The sequence below is a fragment of the Rattus norvegicus genome, chromosome 4, assembly GCF_036323735.1.
Source record: "Rattus norvegicus strain BN/NHsdMcwi chromosome 4, GRCr8, whole genome shotgun sequence".
Classification (NCBI taxonomy): Eukaryota; Metazoa; Chordata; class Mammalia; order Rodentia; family Muridae; genus Rattus; species Rattus norvegicus.
The window spans coordinates 90,788,467-90,809,429 of record NC_086022.1 but is presented as its reverse complement, the minus strand read 5'-3'; the positions used below and the strand labels follow the sequence as shown (position 1 = coordinate 90,809,429).

At 38.7% G+C, this 20,963-nt stretch overlaps 1 long non-coding RNA gene across 1 annotated transcript in view; it reads left to right on the top strand.

The window, feature by feature from the left end:
• The first annotated feature begins 3,711 nt into the window (after window positions 1-3,711).
• The window catches only part of LOC120102288 (uncharacterized), a 33,182-nt gene continuing 15,930 nt past the window's right edge, over window positions 3,712-20,963 (top strand). The window contains exons 1-2 of the long non-coding RNA XR_005503615.2: window positions 3,712-3,981; window positions 4,945-5,062. This is a non-coding gene — a long non-coding RNA (uncharacterized LOC120102288). The remainder of the gene's footprint in view (window positions 3,982-4,944; window positions 5,063-20,963) is intronic.

Below are 20,963 nucleotides of genomic sequence, written 5' to 3'. Positions count from 1 at the left end.
TTTCATGGTACTTTCATTTTGAATTTTTTGAATATACTGGATACTAGTCCTCTATCAAATGTAGGATTGGTAAAGATCTTTTCCCAATCTCTTGGTTGCTGTCTTGTCCTAATGACAGTGTCCTTTGCCTTACAGAAGCTTTGTAATTTTATGAAGTACCACTTGTCAATTCTTGCACTTAGAGCATAAGTCATTGGTGTTCTGTTCAGGAAAATTTCCCCATGCCCATGTGTTTGAGTCTCTTCCCCACTTTTTCTTTTATTAGTTTGAGTGTATCTGGTTTTATGTGGTGGTCCTTGATCCACTTGGACTTGAACTTTGTACAAGGAAATAAGAGTGGATCAATTTGCATTCTTCTATATGCTGGCCTTCAGTTGAACCTGTGCCATTTGTTGAAAATGGTATTTTTTTCACTAAATGGTTTTACCTCGTTTGTCATATATTAAGTGAACATAGGTGTTTGGATTCCTTTCTGGGTCTTTAATTCTGTTTCATTGATCTACCTGTCTGTATGTGTGCCAATACCATACAGTTTTTATCATATTTGCTCTTTCATACGGCTTGAGGTCACTAAGTTCTACTTGTACACAAATACATAGTGATTTATGTTCTCGCTTCATCACTATCCTTCATGTTTTTACTGCTTACATCATTACAGATAGACCATCATAATGTGTTTAAGACTAGCATTGTACTTACATCATCACAGATAGACCATCATTACGTGTTTAAGACTAGCTTTGTCCCAGTGAGAATATATAGTTGCCAAAAACTAGGATTTGAATGTTTGGTTCCTAGTTGGGATAGTTTAGAAACCAGAAATTATGTCCTTGGTAAGATGATATTTATGTTTTCTCTTTCTTATTTTTCCTGTCTAATTCTCTGCTTTCTTGTCAACGAATAAATATGCCTGTCAACATTTAATCACATATGGGGAAGGAGCTCATGAGGTGCCATTTCGCCCCTCCCCACACTGAGGGACAGTTATAAATTGTGGTGGGAAGGGATGCTATAGTTTTCAGTGGTGTAGCTAATTGGCTTTAATAAAGAACCTCTCACCCACACTTGAGCAACATACTCTAATTAAATTTAGTGGCTCAAACACCCACCACTCAACACACACAGAAAAGTGAAAGCAAGTGGGGACTCCTAGAGAAAGGTCTCATCATGAGAATGGAGGATGAGAGAGAAGCAGGATATAAACAGTTATGTAAAATAATTATAATAATTATATAAATAAGTATAAGATAATTTTACAAATGTTCCAAACTGTCCAATAGTAATAAAATAAAAACAAAATTTTTATTCACGTTAGAGCTCTCTTCTACTTTGTGATTCTACAGTCATTATTACATTTGGCCCAAATGTGAAGAATCACCCAATCATCGGCCAGGTCCTAAAAATTTGAGCAACATACACTTCCTTCTCTCAGTTAATCCTGTCATGGGTTTGATCACAGCAAGAAATGATGGCTGTTATGTTGATGGCTTCTATATTATCAATTGACTATTTTTTCTCATTCTATTCTAGCTTTGCCCTTTTCGTTTTGTTCATTAATAGATTTTATTCCTTAGAATATATTTTCACATTTTACTATCATCTATTAATTGTGTAAAATGAGTTTCCTTGCTACACTTCTCAAAACACTAAAAGTATCCCCACCATATGACTTGGCTTTAGCATTTCTGAAACGATTCACAAAGGATTAAGCATCCTTCTACAGAGATATTTGCACAATCATATCTGTGACTGATAGTCACAACAACAAGGAAATGGAATCAGCTTATATATTCTTCATTGAAATATAAATAATGAAAACGTGGTACAATTTGTATAAACTAGTATACAATGAAATTCTATTCTGCCATGTAGAAATTTGGAGAAAATAGATGGAACAAGAAGGGGCTCGAGACCCCAAAAGTACAACAATGCCAAGCAACCAGAGCTTCCAGGGACTAAGCCACTACCTAAAGACTATACATGGACTGACCCTGGACTCTGACCCCATAGGTAGCAATGAATATCCTAGTAAGAGCACCAGTGGAAGGGGAAGCCCTGGGTCCTGCTAAGACTGAACCCCCAGTGAACTAGTCTATGGGGGGAGGGCGGCAATGGGGGGAGGGTTGGGAGGGGAACACCCATAAGGAAGGGGAGGGGGGAGGGGGATGTTTGCCCGGAAACCGGGAAAGGGAATAACACTCGAAATGTATATAAGAAATACTCAAGTTAATAAAAAAAATGGGGTTCAGAGCTAAACAAAGAATTCACTGCTGAGGAATGCCGAATGGCTGAGAAACACCTAAAGAAATGTTCAACATCTTTAGTCATAAGGGAAATGCAAATCAAAACAACCCTGAGATTTCACCTCACACCAGTGAGAATGGCTAAGATCAAAAACTCAGGTGACAGCAGATGCTGGCGAGGATGAGGAGAAAGAGGAACACTCCTCCATTGTTGGTGGGATTGCAGACTGGTAAAACCATTCTGGAAATCAGTCTGGAGGTTCCTCAGAAAATTGGACATTGAACTGCCTGAGGATCCAGCTATACCTCTCTTGGGCATATACCCAAAAGATGCCTCAACATATAAAAGAGACACGTGCTCCACTATGTTCATCGCAGCCTTATTTATAATAGCCAGAAGCTGGAAAGAACCCAGATGCCCTTCAACAGAGGAATGGATACAGAAAATGTGGTACATCTACACAATGGAATATTACTCAGCTATCAAAAACAACGAGTTTATGAAATTCGTAGGCAAATGGTTGGAACTGGAAAATATCATCCTGAGTGAGCTAACCCAATCACAGAAAGACATACATGGTATGCACTCATTGATAAGTGGCTATTAGCCCAAATGCTTGAATTACCCTAGATCCCTAGAACAAACGAAACTCAAGACGGATGATCAAAATGTGAATGCTTCACTCCTTCTTTAAATGAGGAAAAAGAATACCCTTGGCAGGGAAGGGAGAGGCAAAGATTAAAACAGAGACTGAAGGAACACCCATTCAGAGCCTGCCCCACATGTGGCCCATACATATACAGCCACCCGATTAGACAAGATGGATGAAGCAAAGAAGTGCAGACCGACAGGAGCTGGATGTAGATCGCTCCTGAGAGACAAAGCCAGAATACAGCAAATACAGAGGCGAATGCCAGCAGCAAACCACTGAACTGAGAATAGGTCCCCCGTTGAAGGAATCAGAGAAAGAACTGGAAGAGCTTGAAGGGGCTCGAGACCCCAAAAGTACAACAATGCCAAGCAACCAGAGCTTCCAGGGACTAAGCCACTACCTAAAGACTATACATGGACTGACCCTGGACTCTGACCCCATAGGTAGCAATGAATATCCTAGTAAGAGCACCAGTGGAAGGGGAAGCCCTGGGTCCTGCTAAGACTGAACCCCCAGTGAACTAGACTATGGGGGGAGGGCGGCAATGGGGGGAGGGTTGGGAGGGGAACAACCACAAGGAAGGGGAGGGGGATGTTTGCCCGGAAACCGGGAAAGGGAATAACACTTGAAATGTATATAAGAAATACTCAAGTTAATTTAAAAAAAAAAGAATTCAAAAAAAAAAAGAAAATGTTACTTTAAGTCATGTAACTCAAGATCAGAAGGAAACACTGAATGCATCATCATACACCAAGATTGTTGAATCTGCATATCCAAGTAAGATAAATATGGGTGAAGTATGCATAGAACTGGGACGAAAGGATGTTTGAAGAGAAGGGGTTGGGGGAAGACAATAGAAGAGTGGAAGCTGGAATACTGGGGATGGAATGTTTAAGTGTGGAAATTGGGGGCTTAGAGATGAAGGGAAAAGTAGGGCAATAGTGGGACTCAACTCACTATAATTAAATATGCTGATTAATGAAAGACTAAATAAACTTAGTAGCTCACCCACAAAAGGAAATATAAACAAGTGAGGACAAAACTTCTTGAGAAGTGTTTTAACATGATAAGGAAGAGGATAAAATGTGAGTGAGAATATGAATAAAAACCCCATATGGAAATCCATTATTTTGTAAACTAAGTTTAAAAGGAAGTCATTAGTTTGATTTTAGTGCCCAAGGATGAAAGAATATGTACTCATCAGCTTTCCTTCAGTTCAGGGAAGACAGCTTAATGGTAAAAGAGCAATCAATACCAGTGTAGGGAACTATTTTCCTGACATTTCCCTTATATCCCACTCCTCTGTGCAACAGAAGGAAAAGAGCCCTTGGAAGTGGGATGGATGAGAGATCCAGCACTTGACCTGAGTACTTAGCAACTCTAAGTCCACTCATTCAATATCTGGTTGCTGATGGAAACAAGAAAAGGCTCCAGTAAGATAAAAACCAGTCAGGCTGATGTTAAAGCCAATGCTGCTGTGTGTCATAAGAAACAGAAAAGTAAATTTTCCTGAATAAGGAATTTTTAAAAACGATTGGCAACTTTATATCTTTCATCAAACTTAATAATTCATTAGTTTGGCTCCATGTTGTTATGAGGTAAATCATATTTTATAATCCTTTCTTCATGTAAAATAGAAAATAACAATTCTATTAGAATTTTGATGAAAGAAGAAAATAGAAACAGTCTAAAATAGTTGGTAGTTTTGGGGGAACACCCTAGATGATAATCATCTGAACTACTTGTGTGAAGTACTTGATATGCATGTTTTGGGAATATTTAAAAAGAAGCATTATCCACTCCAGCTTTCGGACTAGGAAAATGGCATCATAAAAACAGGTCATTAAAAACAATAAATGAATTCAGGTGAAAATCTGAAGTGAGTAGAACTAAGCCCAGGGTTCATGCAGATGACCTCTGAAGAAGATGGACAAAGGTATTTTAGACATTGTAGTTGTAAGGAAAGGAAAGAAGAAAAGAAATCAAGAGAGAATTCAAAAATGGGAAGAATTATGCAGATCTTAGAAAACAATTTTCCAATGTTGCAGGTTTGGCAGTAGGTGGCCCAAAGTATTGAACAGAGTGTTGGTAGCAATATCTACTGAAAACCATGAACACAGCTCAACTTCAAATGAAGAGACATCTCAAGTTGATATTCTCATCAAGGTATTAGATGTGTTTAACATAATGTTTGTATGGTTTGCTTTTTATAAAATATTATAACATTGTTGGTGGCATAAACATGTCAATATATCTCACAAAGGAAATTGTGTAATATTGAAAAACATCACACACAAAATGATTCAAATGTACCTACAGAAGTACAACATTCAACAAAATGCTTTGAGAAATCATGCATCACTCAAAAAACCACAACTCCTGCTTCCTTTCTTCAATTCAAAATAGTGAAAACTTCTAATTTATATGAACAAAAGATTATACAGATAATAGTATCCCATGTTTGTTGTAAAGCCATATCCAAATATGTGTATGCAAACATATACCTTAAAACTGTTTGCTTATGAGGAGTTCATAAGACCTGGATAGCCTCAGCAGATGATCAAGTGCTATGTGTGTGCATTTGCATCAATAGAAAATTCTAATTCAAATGACTGAGAAGCAAAATATATGTGTAAGCATAACTTTATTAAGCCATGCCTATACAATCTAGGAGATTCTGGAAATATCTCTTATTAATCCACAGTTACTGTTCAAATATATTTTCCTTAATTTTACCAGGGTAATGTGAATATTTCTAAATGTAAGACCCCAAATCCCCCAATGTAATCTTTAAGATTACCCTAGCTTTCCCTAGCTATACAAAGTATCAGAAGAAGAATTCAGACATTCTGCCCAGTTTTTCCTACTCAATTCTCATGTAAGGTTCTAATGTCAAAAGTACTCTTGTAGCTTCTGTTCACCTTGATTTGTTTTCTTTTTCTGGGAGAATGAGATCATGAACAAGAGAGAAAGCCTGGAGGAAAACACTGTGGCAGGATAAATGATAGCAGACATAGTAAAAAACCCAGTGGTTTTGTTTCACTGTTTTTAAGTATTTGATATATGATGGTTTCACAAAATAAAAAATGTTGACTTATATTTTATCTTTTGGATCATCATTGGGAAATTTGCAAAAACTTCTATGTCTTTTTTTTTCTTTTTTTCGGAGCTGGGGACCGAACCTAGGGCCTTGTGCCTGCTAGGCAAGCGCTCTATCACTGAACTAAATCCCCAACCCCAAACTTCTGTGTCTTATGTGAAGTAATTTCACACCTGGAAATGTGACACAATACACGTGCATGTTGCTATACTTTGATAACATAGCAAGTTTCCACAACAAAATCGAAAATATTACAAAAGAAGTTCCTAGTTTTCTCACTAAGGTATCCAGTTCTTGCTTTAGCAACAAGGTAGAAGCTTTACTTTCAAGTACATTATCATCACTCTGCAATTGTAAGGTAAAGGGACAGAACAGCAACAGATTCATTCCACTATAGTTTGCCATTTTAAATAAGGAAAAAAATAGATTCCTGGGATACTGTGACATTGTGACTAGTAGATTTCCAGTTACATGTTTTCAGCAAAACAGGATACCAAAGTCAATTTTAGTGTCAAGGCACCATGAAAACATGAAAATTTCCTTTTTTTATTACAAGCACAGTCTCAATTTTGTTGTTAAAAATTTCAGAACATGGCACCTGGGATTGTGCAGGAAACCACATCTGTTATTATTATCATGGTAGGAGCATCTCCTATTGATGAGAAAGTAGGTAGCAATGTTAGTCAAAAAGCATGAACAGAGGGGCTGCATATTCTTCAACTGATGAAGTGTTGTAAGCTGATATTCTCTTATTTGAATCAGTTTCCTCCCCAAAATGAAATAAACTCACCATAATTTGTCTATTTCTTATTCCTAGGTTAGTTTATGGTAGTTCTATAAGAAAATATGACCTACCTAAACTCAATTTCAATTTCAATATTAAGTAGTTTAAAATTTGATGAAATTAAATAATTTTCATTCAATTATAATTCATTAAACTTTCTAACTCATATATTCTTATTTTTATATGTATTCAATTGTTTGTTTATTTGTTATTAAATCATATACTCTCCTACTGTCATTTTTTCTCTCAGGTATCAGGCCATGGTGCCTATCAACTTGAAAATTAGCTGTGATACACGGCCATGAATCTAGCCCAACACCATGACACTGAAGTTACAGATTAAGTTTATTTTTTAATCTACTATTTGTCTTTGTGCCATGAGTCACACAAGATAGGCCATGTGGTATGAAGTTTGCCCATTTCTGTAAACTTTTAAATATAAGAAATGCTCTCAGTTCTACAAGCTTGGGCAAGATCCAAAGGCTTCCTCAGGGCAGTCCTTGCTATATATGATTATTATCTCTTCTAACTCACTTCCTCTTGGGTTTTAAACAGAATATTCACTCTCATTCTCCCTATAAACCCCTGCCATTTAGTATGATGGTCTACCTCTCTGAATTGCTTTTCACTTTTAAGACACAGATACTGATCATATCCCACCTTCATCCCAGGGTCCTGAGTCTTCTTCCAAATCAAACTCATTCTGAATGGTAATTTCTTGGCATCTCCTTTCTCAAAACTGCATTTTGTTCTAACACTCACTAGATTAATTTTTGAGACAGAATCTCGGATGGTAGCTCAGCCTGTCCTGGGGCTTACTATGTAGACCATCCTGGCATTGAACACATGGTAGTCTGTGTAGCCTCCCAAGTGCTTATATTACAAATGTGAATGTCCACATCTATTACTTTATGAATAAAACACTTTTGATTCTTTGGTCCAATCATGGTTTTGCCTTTACATGCCAGATAAGCTCACATATAGTTCTGCACAAAGCTCTAGTGATATACAATCAGATTTCAGAAGAGATTGCAGTCATCTACATTAGAATATGCTAATGAAAGACAAAATGATTTTAAATTTCTCACACAGAGGACAAAATCCTGTATCACTCAGACATGATGGTCTGCTTGTTTATGGTGTAGCCTTTAGGCTGCTATAAAACATGTCATTGACTTAGCAAAGATGTATCTTTTCACCACTGCCCAGGTTTGGAAGACAACAGACAAAATGTTGATGAGGCTGATGTCTTTGAGACTTCCCTTGTGGCTTGCGGATGAGGAATTCATAGTGTCCTTATAAGGCCTTCCTGTTGTTGTTGTTTTTATTGTTGAACACATGAAAAACCGAAGCAACGGTCATATGAACTCATAGAAATTGAAGCAGCAAGCATAGAGCCTGCATAGATCTGCACAAAGTCCTTTGTTATAACCCTTAGTTTAATATTTTTGAGGAATTCCTGATTGGGTGAACAAGGAGGCCTCTGATTCTTGTGTCTTCTCTTGGACTCTTTTCTTTCAGTTGGTCTTTTCTATCTGCTTTTGATACAATTCTTTATACTACACTGTACTATACTATACCATTCCCACAGTAACACGTGCTCCACAAAAGCTACAACTCCAAGTAGTGCCACTCCTTTGGTCAAGCATATTCAGATTTTAGATTATTACATCTTAGAAAATATTGTGTTTTGTTTTGTTTTTCTTTGTGTGTGTATATGTGTGAGTGAGACAAAAAGAGAGTGAATCTGTACATCAGGGGAGGTGGAAAGGGAAGGAACTGGAGACATAAAGGGAGGGAAATTATATGAGAAAATAATTTCAAATAAAAGAGGGAAAAGAATATTAGAATTTCTGTGTTAATTAGGGAGCTCAAAAAAGTAGTTTGTATTGTTGATGCTCTTCTGGGTAAAGTCTGTGAGAAGAGTAAACTATGCATATGAAGGATAGAGGTCCCTTGAACAGCTACCCTTGGAACAGTCACAAGTACACTTGCGACTAAGAGAAAAATGGAAATTGCAGAGTGTACTCAGCCTGAGAGCCCTTGCTATTTGTCTGACAAGCACATAGCCATCCTTCTTATGTAATGAGAATGGAAGCTGCTGTGCTATTAGAAAGATAGGGAATAAGATTTCTCATCTCATGGGCATAGTTGGATGACTTGGAAAGATGTTTGTTTTTCCTTCCTTTCCTGCTCCAAGTACCTGGGTTACCTATTGAAATTGTAGAATTTAAACACAGTAATTGGTAACAGACTTTGACAAAAGGAAAGTGGCTTTAATTATCTGAAGAAACCCTGATTATCAGATTATTTCAAGCTGATTATCACTGGGAAAGTAGCCATGATGTAGCATAGGTGCTGGCACTATGGTACTAGCTGTTTTTTACTTATATTTACTCAATAAAGAGTATTTTATGCCAAAAATAAAATCCATCACATTTTAGCTTGTGTAGCTCACTAGCAATGTGCGTCTTTGTGAATGCAAATGTTCTACATTGAATATTTGACTCCCATGTAATTCCAAATTAGTTCGTGAATCTGTTAGTAATCCAAATTTTCTGAGTACATCCCAGTCCACTGCATAATCAAATAATAAATGTAGTAGTTTGAATAAAATAGGCTCATATATTTCAGTGCCTTGTCCCCAGTTAGTGAGCTGTCTGGAAAGAATTAGGAGATAGGTCCTTGTTGGAGTAGATGTGGCCTTGTTGGAGGAGTTGTGTTACTAGAAATGGTCCCTTAGATTTCAAACATCATGACAGGCCCACCCAACCAATTTCTCTCTCTCTCTCTCTCTCTCTCTCTCTCTCTCTCTCTCTCTCTCTCTCTCAATAAAGATGTAAAGGCCTCAGTAACTGTTCCAATGTCTGTCAGAGTGTTATGATAATATACTAAATGTCTGAAACTGTAAGCAAGCACATGGTTGAATGTTTCATTATGCAAGAGTTAACTTGGTCTTGGTTTCTCTACACAGATATATAATATTGTCATCTAGCTACATAGCTTTAATGAAACAATGAAGTAACAGGATAAACATCAACGGGCTAATGCTAGTACATTTCATTTGTATCCAATTGTCCTGTTTTCCTGGAGATGTGATCTAAATTAACATCTAATCTTAATTTAATTTGAAAATAAAATTCTACCCATGGCATCAGTTATTTATGCCAGTGATCTGAGAAACAACTTTTCTGTTAGGATGACTACTGATCTTATCAACTCAGGTGTCCTGTACTGTTGTATGTGAACTAGTACTCTTGTCTGAAAATTATTCTGGGTTACAGGCCCTTTAAAACAACAAAATGGTTTCTTTCACCTTCTGAAAGAAAATTGATAGCTCTGTTATAGAATTGAATTGTGATCCATTGCCATTTGATTTCAAGGACTATGAAATGATTAATTTATATTACCTTGTAGAACATGGATGTATACTCTTAAACAAATTAGATGTCAGTGCACATACCACCTTGTCAGAAGGTCTTTTGGCCCTGAATTTTGGAAAGAGAATATCACATTCTAGCCTCACCATGTACCCTTTGCTGATATTCTTCTATGACTTTTTTATATTAGTTGTATTACCACCTTATATACTTGTCTTTTTTATCATTATATGTACATTTCACATGTATTTTAATCCATATTTTACAAATTATATACTCTTTACATGTATGTGAGATGTACATGCATCTAGGTGTGTTTGCACATTGAGGCACACCTGTGTGGGTAGATTCATGTGTGTGAAGGTGTGAAGTTCATATTGGAAATCATTCTGCATCACTCTCTACTTTCCTCATTGAGGCCAACTCTCCCACCTGAGCCCAGAGCTCAGTAATATCAGCTAGTCTGACTGACTATTTTGCTCCAGGAATCTTATTTCTCTTTACTGAACTCTAGAATTACAGGTGGGACACCAATCTCATTCAGTATTTACACGAGCTCTAGGGAGTGGAACTCTGATACTTACCATTTCCACAACTCCTGACCTCTAGTTTAGGGATCAGGTAAGTGTCTGAGACTTCATTCCCATTCTTCTTAAATACGGATAAGTCTAACAGAGAACATTACAACTGTAGTAAGAAATTGATGATGATGAAGTCATCTTAATCTTTGACGATCACCTAATCACATACACTTGCTAATGCATCCCACTTATTCCTGGGTATCTGAGGACCCAAATTCCAAATGACTGTGAACAATGGTATGAGTGAGGGAGTTGTTGAGATGTATAGCTTTTCTTGCTGCAGTCCTACAGTTGAGGCAAAGTGGTAGAAACAGGCCATTTCAACCATAATTTTTGCTGGCTTCTAATAATTGCTTTCTTGGTTCCAAATAGAGCTATTTTAGAAGAAGAAAAGAAAGCCACCAAACTCAGCAATTTGAAATTTGAGTGTTCAAATTAAAATGGTAATGCACACAAATACCCATTAAGTAATGAGTTGGAGGTCATTCTTCTAACATAATAATATCACTAAAAAGCCCCTACCAGACACTTATATTGAGGAGGAATAAATGCTCACAGGAACCTGCAATAAGTTTTTAATCAAATTATCTCAAAATTAAACCTTATCCATTAGCATAGCATCCAATAAGCTGCAGTTGTTGATTAGGTAGTTCAGTCTCAAACTTTAGTATTTTATTGTTTTTTTTTTTTTATCCTAATAGCCTGGAATATCTTTTTTTTTATTTTTATTTATTTATTTATTTTTTTTTATTAACTTGAGTATTTCTTATATACATTTCGAGTGTTATTCCCTTTCCCGGTTTCCGGGCAAACATCCCCCTCCCCCCTCCCCTTCCTTATGGGTGTTCCCCTCCCAACCCTCCCCCCATTGCCGCCCTCCCCCCATAGACTAGTTCACTGGGGGTTCAGTCTTAGCAGGACCCAGGGCTTCCCCTTCCACTGGTGCTCTTACTAGGATATTCATTGCTACCTATGAGGTCAGAGTCCAGGGTCAGTCCATATATAGTCTTTAGGTAGTGGCTTAGTCCCTGGAAGCTCTGGTTGCTTGGCATTGTTGTACTTTTGGGGTCTCAAGCCCCTTCAAGCTCTTCCAGTTCTTTCTCTGATTCCTTCAATAGGGGACCTATTCTCAGTTCAGTGGTTTGCTGCTGGCATTCGCCTCTATATTTGCTGTATTCTGGCTGTGTCTCTCAGGAGCGATCTACATCCGGCTCCTGTCGGTCTGCACTTCTTTGCTTCATCCATCTTGTCTAATTGGGTGGCTGTATATGTATGGGCCACATGTGGGGCAGGCTCTGAATGGGTGTTCCTTCAGTCTCTGTTTTAATCTTTGCCTCTCCCTTCCCTGCCAAGGGTATTCTTTTTCCTCATTTAAAGAAGGAGTGAAGCATTCACATTTTGATCATCCGTCTTGAGTTTCGTTTGTTCTAGGGATCTAGGGTAATTCAAGCATTTGGGCTAATAGCCACTTATCAATGAGTGCATACCATGTATGTCTTTCTGTGATTGGGTTAGCTCACTCAGGATGATATTTTCCAGTTCCATCCATTTGCCTACGAATTTCATAAACTCGTTGTTTTTGATAGCTGAGTAATATTCCATTGTGTAGATGTACCACATTTTCTGTATCCATTCCTCTGTTGAAGGGCATCTGGGTTCTTTCCATTTTCTGGCTATTATAAATAAGGCTGCGATGAACATAGTGGAGCACGTGTCTCTTTTATATGTTGAGGCATATTTTGGGTATATGCCCAAGAGAGGTATAGCTGGATCCTCAGGCAGTTCAATGTCCAATTTTCTGAGGAACCTCCACACTGATTTCCAGAATGGTTTTACCAGTCTGCAATCCCACCAACAATGGAGGAGTGTTCCTCTTTCTCCACATCCTCGCCAGCATCTGCTGTCACCTGAGTTTTTGATCTTAGCCAATCGCACTGGTGTGAGGTGAAATCTCAGGGTTGTTTTGATTTGCATTTCCCTTATGACTAAAGATGTTGAACATTTCTTTAGGTGTTTCTCCGCCATTCGGCATTCCTCAGCTGTGAATTCTTTGTTTAGCTCTGAACCCCATTTTTTAATAGGGTTATTTGTTTCCCTGCGGTCTAACTTCTTGAGTTCTTTGTATATTTTGGAAATAAGGCCTCTATCTGTTGTAGGATTGGTAAAGATCTTTTCCCAATCTGTTGGTTGCCGTTTTGTCCTAACCACAGTGTCCTTTGCCTTACAGAAGCTTTGCAGTTTTATGAGATCCCATTTGTCGATTCTTGATCTTAGAGCATAAGCCATTGGTGTTTTGTTCAGGAAATTTTTTCCAGTGCCCATGTGTTCCAGATGCTTCCCTAGTTTTTCTTCTATTAGTTTGAGTGTGTCTGGTTTGATGTGGAGGTCCTTGATCCACTTGGACTTAAGCTTTGTACAGGGTGATAAGGATGGATCGATCTGCATTCTTCTACATGTTGCCCTCCAGTTGAACCAGCACCATTTGCTGAAAATGCTATCTTTTTTCCATTGGATGGTTTTGGCTCCTTTGTCAAAAATCAAGTGACCATAGGTGTGTGGGTTCATTTCTGGGTCTTCAATTCTATTCCATTGGTCTATCTGTCTGTCTCTGTACCAATACCATGCAGTTTTTATCACTATTGCTCTGTAATACTGCTTGAGTTCAGGGATAGTGATTCCCCCTGAAGTCCTTTTATTGTTGAGGATAGCTTTAGCTATCCTGGGTTTTTTGTTATTCCAGATGAATTTGCAAATTGTTCTGTCTAACTCTTTGAAGAATTGGATTGGTATTTTGATGGGGATTGCATTGAATCTGTAGATTGCTTTTGGTAAAATGGCCATTTTTACCATATTAATCCTGCCAATCCATGAGCATGGGAGACCTTTCCATCTTCTGAGGTCTTCTTCAATTTCTTTCCTCAGTGTCTTGAAGTTCTTATTGTACAGATCTTTTACTTGCTTGGTTAAAGTCACACCGAGGTACTTTATATTATTTGGGTCTATTATGAAGGGTGTCGTTTCCCTAATTTCTTTCTCGGCTTGTTTCTCTTTTGTATAGAGGAAGGCAACTGATTTATTTGAGTTAATTTTATACCCAGCCACTTTGCTGAAGTTGTTTATCAGCTTTAGTAGTTCTCTGGTGGAACTTTTGGGATCACTTAAATATACTATCATGTCATCTGCAAATAGTGATATTTTGACCTCTTCTTTTCCGATCTGTATCCCTTTGATCTCCTTTTGTTGTCTGATTGCTCTGGCTAGAACTTCAAGAACTATATTGAATAAGTAGGGAGAGAGTGGGCAGCCTTGTCTAGTCCCTGATTTTAGTGGGATTGCTTCAAGTTTCTCTCCATTTAGTTTAATGTTAGCAACTGGTTTGCTGTATATGGCTTTTACTATGTTTAGGTATGGGCCTTGAATTCCTATTATTTCCAGGACTTTTATCATGAAGGGGTGTTGAATTTTGTCAAATGCTTTCTCAGCATCTAATGAAATGATCATGTGGTTCTGTTCTTTCAGTTTGTTTATATAATGGATCACGTTGATGGTTTTCCGTATATTAAACCATCCCTGCATGCCTGGGATGAAGCCTACTTGATCATGGTGGATGATTGTTTTGATGTGCTCTTGAATTCGGTTTGCCAGAATTTTATTGAGTATTTTTGCGTCGACATTCATAAGGGAAATTGGTCTGAAGTTCTCTTTCTTTGTTGTGTCTTTGTGTGGTTTAGGTATAAGAGTAATTGTGGCTTCGTAGAAGGAATTCGGTAGGGCTCCATCTGTTTCAATTTTGTGGAATAGTTTGGATAATATTGGTATGAGGTCTTCTATGAAGGTTTGATAGAATTCTGCACTAAACCCGTCTGGACCTGGGCTCTTTTTGGTTGGGAGACCTTTAATGACTGCTTCTATTTCCTTAGGAGTTATGGGGTTGTTTAACTGGTTTATCTGTTCCTGATTTAACTTCGATACCTGGTATCTGTCTAGGAAATTGTCCATTTCCTGAAGATTTTCAAATTTTGTTGAATATAGGTTTTTATAGTAAGATCTGATGATTTTTTGAATTTCCTCCGAATCTGTAGTTATGTCTCCCTTTTCATTTCTGATTTTGTTAATTTGGACACACTCTCTGTGTCCTCTCGTTAGTCTGGCTAAGGGTTTATCTATCTTGTTGATTTTCTCAAAGAACCAACTTTTGGTTCTGTTGATTCTTTCTATGGTCCTTTTTGTTTCTACTTGGTTGATTTCAGCTCTGAGTTTGATTATTTCCTGCCTTCTACTCCTCCTGGGTGTATTTGCTTCTTTTTGTTCTAGAGCTTTTAGGTGTGCTGTCAAGCTGCTGACATATGCTCTTTCCTGTTTCTTTCTGCAGGCACTCAGCGCTATGAGTTTTCCTCTTAGCACAGCTTTCATTGTGTCCCATAAGTTTGAGTATGTTGTATCTTCATTTTCATTAAATTCTAAAAAGTTTTTAATTTCTTTCTTTATTTCTTCCTTGACCAGGTTATCATTGAGTAGAGCATTGTTCAATTTCCACGTATATGTGGGCATTCTTCCCTTATTGTTATTGAAGTCCAGTTTTAGGCCGTGGTGGTCCGATAGCACGCATGGGATTATTTCTATCTTTCTGTACCTGTTGAGGCCCGTTTTTTGACCAATTATATGGTCAATTTTGGAGAAAGTACCATGAGGAGCTGAGAAGAAGGTATATCCTTTTGCTTTAGGATAGAATGTTCTATAAATATCCGTTAAGTCCATTTGGCTCATGACTTCTCTTAGTCTGTCTACATCTCTGTTTAATTTCTGTTTCCATGATCTGTCCATTGATGAGAGTGGGGTGTTGAAATCTCCCACTATTATTGTGTGAGGTGCAATGTGTGTTTTGAGCTTTAGTAAGGTTTCTTTTACGTATGTAGGTGCCCTTATATTTGGGGCATAGATATTTAGGATTGAGAGTTCATCTTGGTTGATTTTTCCTTTGATGAATATGAAGTGTCCTTCCTTATCTTTTTTGATGACTTTTAGTTGGAAATTGATTTTATTTGATATTAAAATGGCTACTCCAGCTTGCTTCTTCTGACCATTTGCTTGGAAAGTTGTTTTCCAGCCTTTCACTCTGAGGTAGTGTCTGTCTTTGTCTCTGAGGTGTGTTTCCTGTAGGCAGCAGAATGCAGGGTCCTCGTTGCGTATCCAGTTTGTTAATCTATGTCTTTTTATTGGGGAGTTGAGGCCATTGATATTGAGAGATATTAAGGAATAGTGATTATTGCTTCCCGTTATATTCATATTTGGATGTGAGGTTATGTTTGTGTGCTTTCATTCTCTTTGTTTTGTTGCCAAGACGTTTAGTTTCTTGCTTCTTCTAGGGTATAGCTTGCCTCCTTATGTTGGGCTTTACCATTTATTATCCTTTGTAGTGCTGGATTTGTAGAAAGATATTGTGTAAATTTGGTTTTGTCATGGAATATCTTGGTTTCTCCATCAATGTTAATTGAGAGTTTTGCTGGATACAGTAATCTGGGCTGGCATTTTTGTTCTCTTAGGGTCTGTATAACATCAGTCCAGGATCTTCTGGCCTTCATAGTTTCTGGCGAGAAGTCTGGTGTGATTCTGATAGGTCTCCCTTTATATGTTACTTGACCTTTTTCCCTTACTGCTTTTAATATTCTTTCTTTATTTTGTGCGTTTGGTGTTTTGACAATTATGTGACGGGAGGTGTTTCTTTTCTGGTCCAATCTATTTGGAGTTCTGTAGGCTTCTTGTATGTCTATGGGTATCTCTTTTTTTAGGTTAGGGAAGTTTTCTTCTATGATTTTGTTGAAGATATTTACTGGTCCTTTGAGCTGGGAGTCTTCACTCTCTTCTATACCTATTATCCTTAGTTTTGATCTTCTCATTGAGTCCTGGATTTCCTGTATGTTTTGGACCAGTAGCTTTTTCCGCTTTACATTATCTTTGACAGTTGAGTCAATGATTTCTATGGAATCTTCTGCTCCTGAGATTCTCTCTTCCATCTCTTGTATTCTGTTGGTGAAGCTTGTATCTACAGCTCCTTGTCTCTTCTTTTGGTTTTCTATATCCAGGGTTGTTTCCATGTGTTCTTTCTTGATTGCTTCTATTTCCATTTTTAATTCCTTCAACTCTTTGATTGTGTTTTCCTGGAATTCTTTCAGGGATTTTTGCGATTCCTCTCTGTAGGCTTTTACTTGTTTATTAATGTTTTCCTGTGCTTCCCTAAGTGTGTTCAGGTCTTTCTTGAAGTCCTCCAGCATCATGATCAAATATGATTTTGAAACTAGATCTTGCTTTTCTGGTGTGTTTGGATATTCCATGTTTGTTTTGGTGGGAGAATTGGGCTCCGATGATGGCATGTAGTCTTGGTTTCTGTTGCTTGGGTTCCTGCGCTTGCCTCTCGCCATCAGATTATCTCTAGTGTTACTTTGTTCTGCTATTTCTGACAGTGGCTAGACTGTCCTATAAGCCTGTGTGTCAGGAGTGCTGTAGACCTGTTTTCCTCTCTTTCAGTCAGTTATGGGGACAGAGTGTTCTGCTTTCGGGCGTGTAGTTTTTCCTCTCTACAGGTCTTCAGCTGTTCCTGTGGGCCTGTGTCTTGAGTTCACCAGGCAGCTTTCTTGCAGCAGAAAATTTGGTCTTACCTGTGGTCCCGAGGCTCAGGTTTGCTCGTGGGGTGTTGTCCAGGGGCTCTCTGCAGCGGCAGCAACCAGGAAGACCTGTGCCGCCCCTTCCGGGAGCTTCAGTGCACCAGGGTTCCAGATGGTCTTTGGCTTTTTCCTCTGGCGTCCGAGATGTGTGTGCAGGGAGCAGTCTCTTCTGGTTTCCCAGGCTTGTCTGCCTCTCTGAAGGTTTAGCTCTCCCTCCCACGGGATTTGGGTGCAGAGAACTGTTTATCCGGTCTGTTTCCTTCAGGGTCCGGCAGTGTCTCTGGCAGGGGTCCTGCCGCTCCTGGTCCCTCCCCCACGGGAGCCCAGAGGCCTTATACAGTTTCCTCTTGGGCCAGGGATGTGGGCAGGGGTGAGCAGTGTTGGTGGTCTCTTCCGCTCTGCAGCCTCAGGAGTGCCCACCTGACCAGGCGGTTGGGTCTCTCTCTCACCGGGTCTGGGAGCAGAGAGCTGCTGCGGGCCGGGATCCGCGGGTGTGGGCCAACTTTAGTATTTTAGACTGACATTTCTATTTTCCCATTAAATGTCTGCTCACCCACATCACTTTAACTGGGTAGCATTAATTCCACCAGAGAAAGATCACAGCTCCTGTGTTTGAAATGCTGACTGTAGCTTTGTACTGCTCTTGTGGATATATTTAGCCCCTGACTGTAGCTAACCTTCATCCGGAGCTTACTCTCTGGAAGTGAATGTTTAAAGTCATTGTTATATTTTATCTTTTTAATCTCTGCATCGGCCTTCTGAAATGGAACACCATTTTTTTTCATGTTGCAGATAGGGGGAGTTAAATGAGAAAAATTAAACCACCTGTTTAAGGTCACACAGTTTTCAACTGTGTGAGTGTAACAAAGTATATTTCACATGGGAATGAAGGAAGCAAAGCATGCAGTCTAATGAAGAACTCTAACACATCTATATTCATCCTATAAAACGCATGTGCAATATTTATCTTGAAGCTTTATAAAAGTAAAACAGAACATGATTTTTTTGCATTGCATTGCTATTTTCAAAATGTGTTATTAAAGACATATGAAGATTCTGTAAACATAAATTATGAAGAGTAGTTATCATGTTTTTTTCTTTTCTATATAGGCATTTAAATGAGATTGGTACTTTGGCATGTAGGAATTCAGTCATTGTATCATTGGAGTGCTTATAGTACTTGTGAAAAGAGGGGTGACTTGCAAATCTAGAGTACCAAAGATAACCAACAGCAGGTGTGGTTGTTTGAATGAGATTAGTCCCCATAGTTTCATAAGTTTGAATGCTTGGTCCTGAGTAAGTGGAACTGTTGGGACAGGATTAGGGGGTGTGCCCTTTTTGGATGTGTGTCACTAGAGGTGAGCTTGAGGTTTCCAATGCCTATTCTAGACTTAGTCTTTCTTTCTCTGCCTGCAGAACAGAATGTATAGCTCTCAATACTTCAGGGCTGTGCTCTTCTGTTTCTCACTGTGATGAGCATAACTAACTCCAGGAAACTCTAACTAAGCCCTCAATGAAATATTTAATAAGCGTTGTCTTGGCCATGGTATCTCTTCACAGAAGTAGAACAGTAGTTAAGATAGCAAAAAGAAAAGAAAAAGAAAGAGCCTGACTAATATAGATGTTGATATACACAGCCAAACATTGGGCTGAGCCCAGGTACCCCAGTGTGGAAGTTAGGGCAAGAATTATAGGACCCTAAAGGGTTTGGAAGCTCATAGGAAGAATAACAGCATCACCTAACCAGACTCCCAATGCTCTCAGGGATGAAACCACCAACCAAAGAGTACACAGGGGTACCTGTGGCTCCAGCTGAATATGTAGCAGAGGATTGATTGCCTTATGTGGCATCACTGGGACGGGAGTTCCTTTGTCCTGTGGAGGCTTGATGACCTGGGACAGGGAAACACTAGGATGCTGAGGCAAGAGTGGGTGGGTAGGTTGGACACTACCCTCATAGAGGCAGGGGTGAGGGAGGAAGTAATAGGGGGCTTGTGGAAACAAAACTGCGAAGAGGAATAATATTTGAAATGTAAATAAATAAAATAACCAATAAAAAGAAAGCAAAACTAGCTCATCCTGAATTTCTTGGTCTAGAGACAGATGTGATATCTTCAGATGAAAGGGCCATCAAGATGTTTGACAGCGTAGGATTCAGTATGGCAATTGAAAAGTTCTTGTATTGTGATTCATGCTCTTAACCAGCCTCCCTGATAAGTACTGTGCCTCCTGTGGTCTTTGCACAAAAATGGCCTCCATAGACTGATAGAGAGAATCAGAACTAGGAGGTTGTTTGGCCTTATTAGAGTAGTTATGGCATTGATAGAGGAATTCTGTCCCTTTGAGGGCAAGCCTTACGGTCTCAGAAGCTCAAGCTAAATCTAGTGGTTTGGTGTTCCAGATGCCTTCCAATCTAGATGTAAAACTCTAAGCTACTTTTCCAGCACCATGTCCGTCTACATGATGCCATTTTTTTTCTGCCATGATGATAATGGACTAAACCTCTGAAACCATAAGCCACATACAATTAAATGTGCTCCTTTATAAGATGTGCTGTGGTCATGATGTTTCTTGACAGCAATAAAACCATAACTAAGACAGAACTTGGTACCAGACACAGGGCTATTGTTGTGATAATCCTGATCATGCTTTTGTTTGAAGAAATGTGGACTTTGGATTTGGAAAACAGTTGAACAGTAAATAAGATTTCACGGATCATGTAGTAGGAACACGGAAGACAGTGAGACTGAGGGTGATTTGAACTATGGAGAGGCTTAGTTCAAGAGGCTTCAGGAAAAAAACAAAAGTACTATGTGGTCCAGAGATTATTCTTGTGGTATTTTGGTGGAAAGGTGGCTATTTTTTGTTCCTTTCTAAAATTTGGCCTCAGCTGAAATTAAGAATTTTGGATTTGTTTTGTCTGCAAAGGAGATTTTAAAAAAGCCTAGTGTGGAGATTATATAATCTGTATAGATTGATGCAGATCTATAATGAAAAGAATCAGGATGATCAAAAAAATTTACAAATTGTACAATTTGAGGAGAAAAGGAGCCTCAGGAAGTATGATGGAGTCCTGTGTTCAGGAGATAAACTAAAGAAAATCCTGATATTATAGTAAAGGGAGCGGTGACCCCAGAGCAAGACCGCACCCTGCTAATCTTCAAATTTGTGAAGAGGACTTAAAGAAAAGTGAAATGGTATTAAAATAAAGTGAAACAGAATTAAAGAGAAGATTGGGGCCAGACATGGTGGAGCACACCTTTTAATCACAGCAAGTTGGAGACAGAAATATGCAATTCTCTGAGAACAAGCCCAGCCGGCCTGGTCTACAGAGCAAATTACAGGACAACCAAGCTTATGGGGTGAAGGAAAACTTCAAAAGGAGAAGGGTGGTAAAGATGAAATTGAATGAGGGTACAATATGACTGCCCTGGCAATCAGCACACCTTGGCAGACTGGTTCATGAGCTTCTGGCTTTAGAGTCATGGATAGATGAATGGGATCATGGAATCTCCCTCCTCAATTTTGGAAAGCTGCTGAGGCCGGGCGTGTGTCTGTCA